Here is a 12,278-nt window from a genome sequence, read left to right on the forward strand (position 1 = left end):
GTATCGAACAGATTGTTGTATGTCACAGCCCCCCTCAATTACATTTCTGTACTTTATATATCATGGAAATACTTGTTGTATGGAAAACACAACAAATAAATGCCAAACTAGGTTAATATTAGGGTGAAAATAGGCAAAGATATGTCTTAATCGCTTTAATCTCCTAATGCCATTCCAGGAAAAACACCAAAAGGCATTATGATAATATGTAACGTGTCAGTATCAGATTCTTGGCACAGACGAGTACATAAGATGGTTGGTCAAGGCCATGTCATTGCTGTATCAGTTTTCACATGACCCTGGTTTCCAAAATAGAAACTCTGAAGATGAAGTCAAATAGGAGCCAATTGGCCTATATAGCCTGTCCACGTTCCTGTACTCTGCAGACCTACAGGCGTTCTTTTCCTAGTTCATGTTCACATTGGCTTCTTTTCCCCTTTCTAAAAGTCAATGCGTGCATCCACTGGGAATTTTGGAAGTGTCAAAATTCTATATATTTTTTGCCCTAGTGAATGAACATGACAATAACCATGATTGTGTTTAGAAATTGAATGGTTTGAAAAGAGGGTAAAGCAAAAGTATACACCAAAACACCAAAACCTAGAATAATCTAAAAAAAACATACTTAAAACTATTAAAAATCTTTAATTTCTGTAAAATGTTTTTTTTGTGCTATGTATCCTTTTATTCCTTAGTAAATAAATAGAGATACTTTAACCAAAGACAGTCTATGCATTGATCTTGGTGCCCCATGCTGTCCAACACAATAAGACCCAGGCCCAGTTCAAGAAACCTGTAAAATATTCTCACATCTGGAGCTTTCTCTGAACCTGTGTTCCTGGAAAAGGGGGCTGATGGTACTACTGTTTAAAATTTTAGCCACAGCACTTAAATAATAAAACTGTCATTCCATAGCTTTCATATCCCATCCCCCGGGACTATGTAGGGGATAGTACTAGAGTGAGCATTGCTGCCACTATACATTTTGAATTGTATAGAATTTTATATACATTGTTCCTGTTTAACTTGGCAGTTGACTGTTAACAATTGAATTATGAACACAGATAGAAAAGTGTTTACTATGGGCACTCATGCCCCAGAGAAAGCATCTAACGGTGGCTCCCAGGGGCCCTGCCATTTTTACCAAATTGCCTGTTCAAGCAAGTCTATATTTAAATCCTTAACCATTAGGTATTCTATGAAAACAGCCTTAAAACCGCTGCCATAATTGATTTGAGTTGCCATCTTATCCCAAATTGTTGTATTAAATTAAGGACTTTCTTTTTCTTAAACTTTTCTTTACATTTTGAAACATCTATGACTAAGTAAGTTTAATTTCATTACCTAAATATTTTGTTAGATGCACCGTATTATGGAAGAGTGAGAATTATAAGCAAACAAATTCACACATATTGAAAAGCAAAACAGATAACACGGAAATATGTTCAGTCATCACATGTTACTTTTCCCCTAATGTGTGGCTTAATGAATAAACACAGACTTGACAAACGTACAGTACAAAATGTTTCGGAGATTCTGTACCTCCTCCTCAAGTGCAAGGTGTACCGAGATAACATTAGCAACGTGTAATAGCACAGAAGTAAAAAGTCATGCAGACTCTAAAATATAGGCCAAAAAGACATGAACACATTTATGTGAAGGTAAAGATGGATTCAAATGGAACAACTGTGATTAAAAAAAATGAATATTAAAATGTGTTTAAATAAATCAAAAATTGGGATGTTACATGGGCTTTGGGACATTACATGATAGGAAAGATAGATGTATCCAAGGCAAAAGCTCAGTCAAATCATGTCCAATAGAGAGGTTTAAGCACAATCTCTTTTATATGGGTTCAAAAATTGCAATCATTGCACTTCATACTTATCTAGCAATCCAGAGGCAAGTTCAGTTTAAGTAAAATATTCCAAAATAAAACTAAAAAGAAACCACAGTCATGCCCACAAAATATTATCATGACATCACCAAATGATGTAAAAAATAGGAGCATGCCATTAAAAAAAGAATATAAGTGAAGATGATCTCTCTGTAGTTAAGAGTAGATTATTTGCACTAAGTCGTTTCATTGTTGGGAGGCACTCACCCCCCACCCCATAATATTTGGGGTTTTTTTTCTGAGAACCTTAATACTCAATGGAACATTCTAAGTAATGGTTTTGGCATTTGAGTGGGATGACAGAATCAGCAGATCTTTGGCAGCTGCTTGAGCCGAGCTCGTCTGTGCATAAGGGTGGAGCCCACGCCACCTGTTGTGGGGAAAATAGACAGCATCTCAGTGATATGGTCTGATATTGTGTTTTGTGTGGGTATCAGAGACACAAAGCGTGTGCACATGTTTCCACAAGTAACAGGACACAAGCACAAATGTCTTTGATAAATACGATTCACTATAAAACATGATCAGAGCAAGATTACATGCTGATCACTGATGTGTTTTTGCAAAGATATGTTAAAAGCACGGCTCTGGTTACAAAAGAGGGGGGCCCCTGGCAGGAAGGCTTGGGCCGCAACCTGAGGGTTGGAAACATTACATAAATCAGAGATGTCCATTCTGTAGCCCTCCAGTTGTTGTTAAAGGGGTGGTTAACCTTTAAGTTGAGTTTTAGTATGTTATAGACTTACCTATCCCTAGCAAATTTGCAATTGGTCTTTATAATTTATTCTTTATGGTTTTCAAGTTATTTGCCTACCTCTTCTACCTTGTCCCAGCTTCCAAATCAGGGTCACTGACCCCAGCAGGCAAAAAATATTTTGTCGCTATTTATTACTTGTCTATCTATTCAGTCCCTTTACTATTATTATTTCAGTCTCTTATTCAAATCACTGCCTGGTAATACCCTAGCAATCAGAGAGTTGCTCAAATACCAAACTGCAGAGCTGCTGAACAGAAAGCTAAAGAACAGAAAAACTATGCAAAGTAATGCAGAAAGACCAATTGCAAACTGTCACTGAATATTACTGCCTACATCATACTAAAAGTTTATTTAAAAGTGAAGTACCCCTTTAAATTACTCCCAGGATGCCTCTACTTTATTCTACTCTGGGTTAGATCACTTAGGTGCGCAGCTGTAGTGAACTCCAGTATGAGGTGCCAATAGCATTGACAGGGGCCCTAGCCAGCCTTGTCCTAAATGGTCTGGCCCCCATTGCACCCTGTGTGCTCCGACTGCAAATTAGGGTTGAGTTGGTGCATCTACCCCCCCCCCCGCCCTTCATGGGGGTAGTCTGTGTGTCGGACTTTGTAGTGGTGGAGAGGAGCACCTGGCTCAGAGTGAGAGGGGAGCAGGGACAAGTCAACCATGTTGACCATGTTTTTTCCTGGCATTCCACTGGCCCAATCTGACCCTGAAAATGGAACACATAGCCCTGTGGAAATTGTTTAATTAAGAAAGGTTGTTTTACATACTTTGCACACTGCCTTCCTAACAATAAATAAACCCCTAATAAATATTATCTTTTAGCTGGACCTGGTCAAAGATCTAGATATTCCATAATAAATATAATAGACATATTTTTATCACCTGTTTTTTGGGGGTGTTCTATTACCTTTTAGTACAATATTCTTGTCAGTTGCTGCTTCAGGTATCAATAAATGCTTTGTTGTTAAAATCGCGACTCTGGCTTCTGTTTCTGTAGCACCTCCTTGTGGCCACGGGCAAGTCATTTTATAGACTCTTATCCTCTCTCATCAAATTTAAATTGTATTACAAGTAATCCACAAAAATGCCCAAGTCTACTTTGGTTTTGGTTGATCAGTTTTGGTTAGGTTTTAGGGGTAATCATTTGCTAAACATTTCTAATGCCATATGTTGGTGGTGCAAAATAATTCATCATTACATTATGGCATCAAAAGAAAATGTAATTTGAAAAAAAATAGTAATTTTTATAAAAATTCTCATGATTAAAATAAAATGAATTTGGCACCATATAAATAAAGGGTTATAGATAATATTGTGATGACTTTTGCTTAAGTCAGAATAGCCAGGGTAGAACATTTATGGCAGAAAACAGAGTCTAGCACAATCATGCACCCATTTTTTGTGCTTTACACACTGCCTAGGAGTTCAAAATAACTCCTATCGTCTTCCTTTTTATTCTAGTTTAAAACAACACCATTTGATAAGAAATCATAATTAATAATAATAATAATAACTGCACAATGAGTTTGTGGTTTTGTTTTTCTTTTTAACATTTTCCTGGGGCAAATAGAGATTGCCGGGGTATTTTTATTTCTATGCAAACTTAGTGCCTGAGATCTTTGCTTATGGATAAAATTTTTATTTCCATTGTAACAGATACAGCACACTGATCCTTTTCTAGTAATAAATAAAATAAACCACTACCAATACGATATGTTTAATTTTCATCTTTTGTATAAAAGATTTACATTATATTGCTGTTTGGTGCTTCAGTACCAAAAGAAAAGTAACAACAATCATGTATTCATGGTTTTATGCATTTTCTTTCTTAAGGCGCTTCTGACTGTTTTCAAGTTACAAGGATGCAACCTAAACAACATGCTTGCAAAGAATTCTAATGATGCTGTCAGTCCATCCATGGAGAGTGTATATTTTCAACAAAAAAAAGTTCATATAACATTTCTTAAAACTGGAAAAACACTGTAAATATGAGTCCAGTAAACTGAAATTATGGAAACACTCCAACAGAAATGGATGCAGTTGCATTAAGGGCAGTAGGCCATTTTAACATTACATAATAATCATAATCCTAGAAATATCAATATAGAACTGGAATCTGTTCATTCCTTAAAAATTGTCATACATAAAAAAAATGAAGACAAACTAGGAACTCTAATACCACCTGTATGTAGACATCATGACCTGACATGAGGTGTATGCTATATATTTAAGTAGGAGTTACACTGAATGATTTATTTAGAAAAACATATTGTCACACTGGGAGCCATATAAGTCAATATGGGGTCTAACCTCACCCAGAGATGTTAATAAATAGGTGCCCTAAATATGATAGAAGGTATGTTTCATTTAAGAAGAAAGACCCTATGAAGCATATATTGCAGTTGTTTGGATAATTCCCCGTTCCTCTTCACTCCATCCTATTCTGGTAAACTAATTGGGTTACTACAGTTAACTCTTATCAGATTATACCTATTCAGTTACCTTTTACCATCTGGTGAGTGACATTTAACAGGCAGGTGGTACCATCAGCTTCAGCTTCAGATTTAACATCCCTTGTGATTGACTTTAAGTCTGTTTTAGAGGGTATTCTGCACATTTGAAAGCCACAAGCTTTGAAGTTGCAGGCAAAGTATGCAGAAAGCTCTCCAAACCAACATGTAGCCTGTAACCTACTGATATCATTAAGCTTCATTTTTCACTCTCTAGACAGGACCTGCCCGTGGTAGAATCAGTCCATATTAAATGTTTGTATGATGTTTGTGTCTTTATTTCTTTATCTTTTTCTATTGTTTTACAAAGAAGATCACAAGTTTCAGATGACTATTTGTGTAACAAGGAAAACCATAAGCTATTTCTCTTATACTATTTTCAAAAGCTTTAGCATACAGTAGACCAAGTAGTTTATTGGTGTAATCTATCCCATTCTAAATTTTAAGATCACAGCTTCATGGGTATTAAGGGGGTTGGTGTATATGGTTAAACGGTGGTGTTCTGTTTTTCATTGTAGGTTAATTTATTATTTGCCTCTGACAGAGTCGTCAGAATCCCAATATTAATAAATGCCATTGACACTGCTAAGCATTAGACTCTGCATGAAGAAAACAGATTCACTTTCCCAAATTTGGGAATAAAAAAGAATTCTGTCTGTTTTTAAGAGGAAAAAAGTAAATGCTTATGTTACTAAACAACAATTTCAACTTAAAAAGTATGAATAACTGTACCAATATATTTGTTACCCAAGGTAAGTATGAGATTTCCTCTTATATTAATGTTGTCAGTAAGAGTTTAATATGCTTAAGTTTCGAATCCCAGGTTAGTCAGTATAATTGAACAGCAGTCATTAAATCTATTTTGGGCCACTCTGAAGTGCCCCTTTTTGATAAATAGTGAACACAATCTCCCCTTTTGCTGGTCATACAAAGAAACCATAAAGCCAACAAAGCTATCAGCATGAACACAGTACAGAATTACAATAATCTATTGGTTGCTGCTTTTCAGCACTACACCGAATGCAATTGTGTTCTGCACTGGAGTTTGAGTACTTGTGTAAGGAGAAAAGCTAAAAATAAAATAGAATTTGAAATTATCTTGTAAGTAGGTAAGGATAAAAATATTGGGACAATTAAGGCTTCCTTCAGATACTTAATGTCACAAGGAAGGATGAAGGAACAGCATCATTATGCTGCTAAGAACATCTAGCAGTAGAAGAATTTAAAAATCTATAGAATGCCTGGCAACAAATGTATGTGTTTATATGTAGTTCTAATATAGCTTTGATGAAATGCAGAAAAGAAAATAATGAGAACCATCTTTAGTGACAGCCAGCTCTCCAGGTCCTGAGCCATCCTGTGAAGTCTGTTGCTGGCAAACCCACAGACCAGTAGTTAATGAATAATAATAGGCAAGAAAGGGCTGATATGAGAAGAGAGCACTTGAGCTGTTATATGGAGTAGTGGCGTTAGTAGCACTCGAGACAAGGATGACAATTCATGACTTTACACCTGACACGGAAAAAAATAAAGAGGAGGAAATCCAGGTGGCTGGTTTAGTGCCTTGCAAATGTTGCAAGGGAAAAGTTGCAATAGGCAAGAATGGTAACAAGAGGAAAGCAATTATCTTGATCCCCTGATCATTATGAATCAAGAATATGGATGCAAGACTGTTATAAAAGTGTGCCGTTATCAGAGATATTTGTGCAGAAAGTGAAAATGAGACTGTAATGGGAGAAACCAAGACGTTGTAAAATGTTAATGATGATGATGATGATGATATGTTTTCTGTTACAGGTGATAATTTAAACCATGGTACTAGCATGTCTACCAAGACAATCAGAACTATATATAATATAGCTATGTTAGATACACAAGAACATGTGAAAAATGAAGAAAATGTGGGCACCCCCTTGTATAATTAATAACAACAATGGGCCCCAGTGGCTGCCCTGCCAGATACCACACATTGTTCCCCAGTTAGACACACAAATGTGTGCTTTTTGTTGTGGCTAGGCAACATTCTGAAGCTTGACTTAGCTTTCATGGATGTGATAATAGACACAAAATATATAGGTGCACAAAATCAGCACACAGCACAAAAATCAGCACACAGAGAATGGATGCAGGTTGGTGAACTGCTTTGTGTGATTTTTCTGGAGCTATTTCTAGTGCAGTGGTCATTAGCACACTTTATCGTACTTTAGTCAATTGACGCCTACGAGCCTCAGTTATAAATCTGAAATGTTACTGTTCAGGTCAAAATGACCTATTCGTAGCCAAATTGTTCCAAAGTTGGAGCTGCAAAGATGTCATTATGAATGAATTCTTAACAACTTTTAAATTGTGCGGTGCCACTTTAGAGAACTGTGTTGCATGCAAGTTATCACATTAGGGGTTGTTTGTAAATCCACACAGACATCATGTTTTATACAAAATGGTAAATCAAGAATTCAAACATGTTTATTTGCTGACCTCTGCATTTTAATTTAGAGAATCACACAAATAACAAACAATTACAGTATGTGTCAGTATTGTGGCCTCTCAATTATTCTATAAGACAATCAAGCAGAATAAAATCCCTATTCAACTCTCACTGTTTATTGTGAAAAATGCCTGGAAACTGACCCGCTCCTCTGGATCTAGTTTTTAAAATTACATTAATTAAATAATATGGGGTTGCTCTGGAATAGTTATTTTTAATACATATAATAATGACAGGAGTTAATTAAGCAATTTAGTCTTTCCTTGACACTTCTGACTTTGAAATTAATCTTCTGCCCAACAATTTTGGTCAGACGTGCTTCTTACATAATAGGTTACAGAAATAAGGTTTGTTCTGAATTCATTTTTCTTGATTTCTGGCACCTGAATTATCCAATATGTATAAAGAAATGTATGTTTTCATGTACGTAGCCAGCTATTCATGGAATGAAAATTGAATGCTGTAGCACATATGAGTTTTAGCATAATATGCATCTAGATGTATTTTTATTGTTAAGTATGAACAAAGAATACATCAGAAAGCTGCCTGTTTTGTGTAATTAGGATACTGCAATCCATAAAGGAGATTTAGGACCAAATAGAGGCCAAGGTTACAGGCTTGAATCTTCAAAGTCACTGCAATGTGCCAGTTCCATTCTGCAGAGGGTGCTTTAGTCCTGTCCTGGAAATTTTTCAAAATAAATAATTAAATGTATCTGCTTTAAGCAAATATATAGCTTTTCCTACTGATCAAAATAAAAACATTAAGTTATGCAAGTGTTTTAGCATTTTCACTTTACTTAAGGCATATGAGATTTCTGTTCCTATAAAGAACAATTAGGACAGTAGCTACCAGGCATACACAATAGAACCCACATGTTATGTGTAAATGGTGTAAAATCTGGAAAATATAAATCAGGGATATTCATTATGCATTATACTGTACATTGGTGGGACCAAAAATATCAGTGAAAAACGCAGGAAAACTTAAAATCAAATAAATTGACATTTCACTGGAAAAAAAGAGATATCATTCCTCAACATTATAGTAGCTGGCAACCCTACTTATAAAATGAATTTATATTCTTATAACAAATCATTTTTTAATATTATAGTTTACTTATTTATTATTGGACATTAACACATATCCTAAAGTACATTTTGTATAGGTTAAGGGCAAAAATAAATGATCTGGTCCCTAGCATAGGGAAAGCAGGATTGATGTAGGGCTTAGGGGCAAACTGGATAACAAAGATATTCAAAGTGTAATATCAGATGAAAATGGCATCTAAACAGATTGTGACCCCTCCAAAGATTGTACAAGGAAAAATGACACACCACAAAACAATTCACAATACTTCTCTTTAGAAATCATCAATCTAGAGCGAGACAAAGGAGGGGGTACAAGTAGGGGAACAAGGGATACACTGCCCCCTTACATTATTTAAAACATTTAATTTTAATGCATTACCAATTTGCATTTCTTATTGTCTATCAGTCTACACATACACTTCAACCTCAGCCCCTTTATACAAGAAGTTTTTCAATTTTTTTATGGTGAAAGCCTTATTTTTTGTGCCCATGTGACCTCTTTAGGCCATGACTGTATTATCCCCCTTGTAACTACTCACCTGTCTGCAGACGGTTACTTTGTGTATTAAAAGGCTTTGCTTTTCTATTGTCTGGCTTCAGATTGATGATTTCTGGACAGAAGTACATTTTTGCAACATGCAGTTTATCCTAATTCATTCTTCGGAGGGTCACATTACTGTATTGTTCTTTAAACATATTTGTTCTGCAGTTTGCCCTCAAGTCCTACATCCATCTTGCCTTTTTATTGCCATACTTGACCTCCAGTTGCCATCTTTGGTATGGAACACGTTAGATGGCTGAATTACATTTCCTATGGAAAAACATATCAACTAAGAATCACAGACATGGTTATAACCTTGTTTTACTCTGCAAGACACATACTATATACAGAAAATAACATTATTTTGTCATAATTTATATTGGGCCTCTATACTTTAACATTTGCATGCCTATAAGAAAATATTTTTGTATGTTTCTTCCCAAAAATATAATTTTTACTATTATACCATCTCAGTACAAGGAGATTGTGGTGTCAAAAATCGCTACATACATCTTCTAATAAGAATAATGATGGAAATTCAAACCTGCTCCACGGTTTTGTGCAAAACAGTAATGCTCAATAAAACCTTACAAAATGCACCTGTTCAGTGGATGATCCCCATAAGGCCTATCCAGGCAGTCGCCCAAGGTCCCTAATATCCAGGGGCTCAGTGTTGTTGGATTGGGCATTGGCAGAGCAATGACAGAGAAAGGGCAGGATGTTGGCTGAACAAGCCTGGAGCCCAGAGAATCCACCTCTGCACTTGTTGCACCTTTTTCCCAGACACAATGTGCAAGGGGTAGGGACCAAGGGAACCCTAAACACTACAGGCATAGGATCCATTTTTCAGAAATCTGTTAGCCAGAAACTTCTATATTACAGGAAGGCCATCTCCAATAGACTCCATTTTAAGCTAATCATTCTATTTTTTTAAAGTATTTAGTTTTTTCTCTTAACTTTGTACTTGATCCAAACTAAGCTACATAATTCAATATTGGGGCAAAACAATCCTACTGGATTTATTTAATGTTCAATTTATTTTGTTTAGCAGATTTAAGATCTGGTGATCTAAATTACAGAAAAATCTGTTATGCAGAAAACCCCAGGTCCCGAGCATTCTGGATAATAAATCTGTATTAATAGTTATTCAGGATTTATTTATATTCTCATTTTTTAATTATTTATTCTAGTGTTCATCTCCGTTCACTTGCACTCATCCAATCATATGCTTCCATATGTAATGCAATGGCTTACCTGTTACCTGGCTAATCATGTACAATAATTCTATATATAGAGAGTTGACACATGAGGAAGAAACAACTCAGAATCATCTCCTTGTCAGCAACCGACAGAGAATCAGCACAAAATAAATGTTGCTTTTATGGTTATAGATTTAGTTCATGATTTCTAAGATGGGGAAGTCTGATCCTTCCCACCCATTACAGAATTTCCCAAGCCTGTCTTCCGGGCAAGATCTATACATGAGGACACTGCTATGCCCCTCTGTGACCCTTTCCCAGGCATTTCGCTTGACTTCCCAGTTCTTTCCCAGGCATTTCTTCTGACACTGTTTTCTGTAAAAAAAAAAAAAAAAAAGACAAAATGTAATGCCGGTTCTACCGAGTCTTTTCTCATGAGCACTCATTGCTTTCATTACCATTACCAAGCCTTTAACCAGCATGCATCCTTATGGCGTTTACAGTTTTTTTCATTCTACAAGAAGTTTGCTCATAATAAAGAACAAGCCAAACAGTATAGTTATGCTTTACACTAAAATGGTTTGATACATAGAAATGCAATGGAGTTAAGCATAATGCCATACCTCTCCTTATAGAACCCCCCAGCTGTTAAACAATAAATATCAGTTCAAGTTCATCTACTGCTTGTGGATCTACAGTATGTGCCCAGTCTATATACACAGCAAGTAGCTTTAATTCCAACTCTCACTATTTTGGCCATGAAATACACAGGTCTGGTTGTACCCTGTGGCAAGAACATTTGGGATCTTATTTCCCTGGTTCCATTATTATTACTGCTGTGATTATTATTATTATTGCTTCCTTTTTATAATGCATGTTAGAAGATGGATGCAACTATAAAGCAAATTTTCCCTTCTGCAAACCAGCATCTGAATTTAGTGGAATCTTCTCTTGGAAGGTGCCAAAAAAGGCTTTTGTGATAAATTGGCATTTGATGCTTATTACGCCTTCTACAGCTTTTTAGCTTTTACAGTGAGAATAAATAAAGCTGGATCACAGACATCCATGTAACATCCTATCTGTCCATTTACAGACAAGCTGCATCTATTAACCTGTTAGTAAATGCACAGCAAGTAATGTAATGCAAATGCTGAATTCTCAGCAATACCAAGTTGCCTTTAATACATTTTAATAGGTTTAATAAATGACTAAAGTTCTTGCATTCTCAACATATTGCAGCCTTTAAAATATGGATTTAATATCTAATGATCCAGTTGTGATATTTTCTTTACAGTACAGTGACCTTGTTTGCTCTTTTTCAAAAGGTGCCATAAAGAAACTGTGAAGTAACTTCAATGCAATCGCCAACAAGAATTTACCAGATGAATTCAGAAACAGATGTGTGAGAGGTGAGTGCAGTGTGTTCATAAAGACATTCAGGATGCAAACAAGGGTTGTATCAGTGTTAGAATATTACTCATATACAGCAATAGATTGTACATAGTTTTTCCACCCAAAAATCTTATGGGATTGTGTAGCACTGGTGTCAATTAAAATAAATATTTAAAACGTTTTGTACAGTAAGGAATATGTGTACATATTCCAGCAAAGTCTTAACTATGCAGCTGTTTAAAGTAGTAGCCACTTTCTATCACAATATAGAACTCAACACATCTGAACACACTAGGTTTGATTCACTAAAGTGCGTTAAAACGAGCGCTATTTATAGCATGCGGGGTAAAACTTTTATCATGTCTTATTTTTCGTGTCTTAATGCACGATTCACGAAAAG

At 35.7% G+C, this 12,278-nt stretch overlaps 1 protein-coding gene across 14 annotated transcripts in view; it reads left to right on the forward strand.

Moving 5' to 3' along the window:
• mef2c (MADS box transcription enhancer factor 2, polypeptide C (myocyte enhancer factor 2C)) overlaps nt 1-12,278 on the forward strand; it is a 167,552-nt gene that overhangs the window by 6,043 nt on the left and 149,231 nt on the right. For all 14 annotated transcript variants that reach the window (XM_031903947.1, XM_012968753.3, XM_012968569.3 and 11 more), the window contains 1 exon segment: nt 11,812-11,895. The gene's annotated coding sequence lies outside the window, so the exon portion shown is untranslated.

This window comes from Xenopus tropicalis, chromosome 1 (assembly GCF_000004195.4).
Source record: "Xenopus tropicalis strain Nigerian chromosome 1, UCB_Xtro_10.0, whole genome shotgun sequence".
NCBI classification, from domain to species: Eukaryota; Metazoa; Chordata; class Amphibia; order Anura; family Pipidae; genus Xenopus; species Xenopus tropicalis.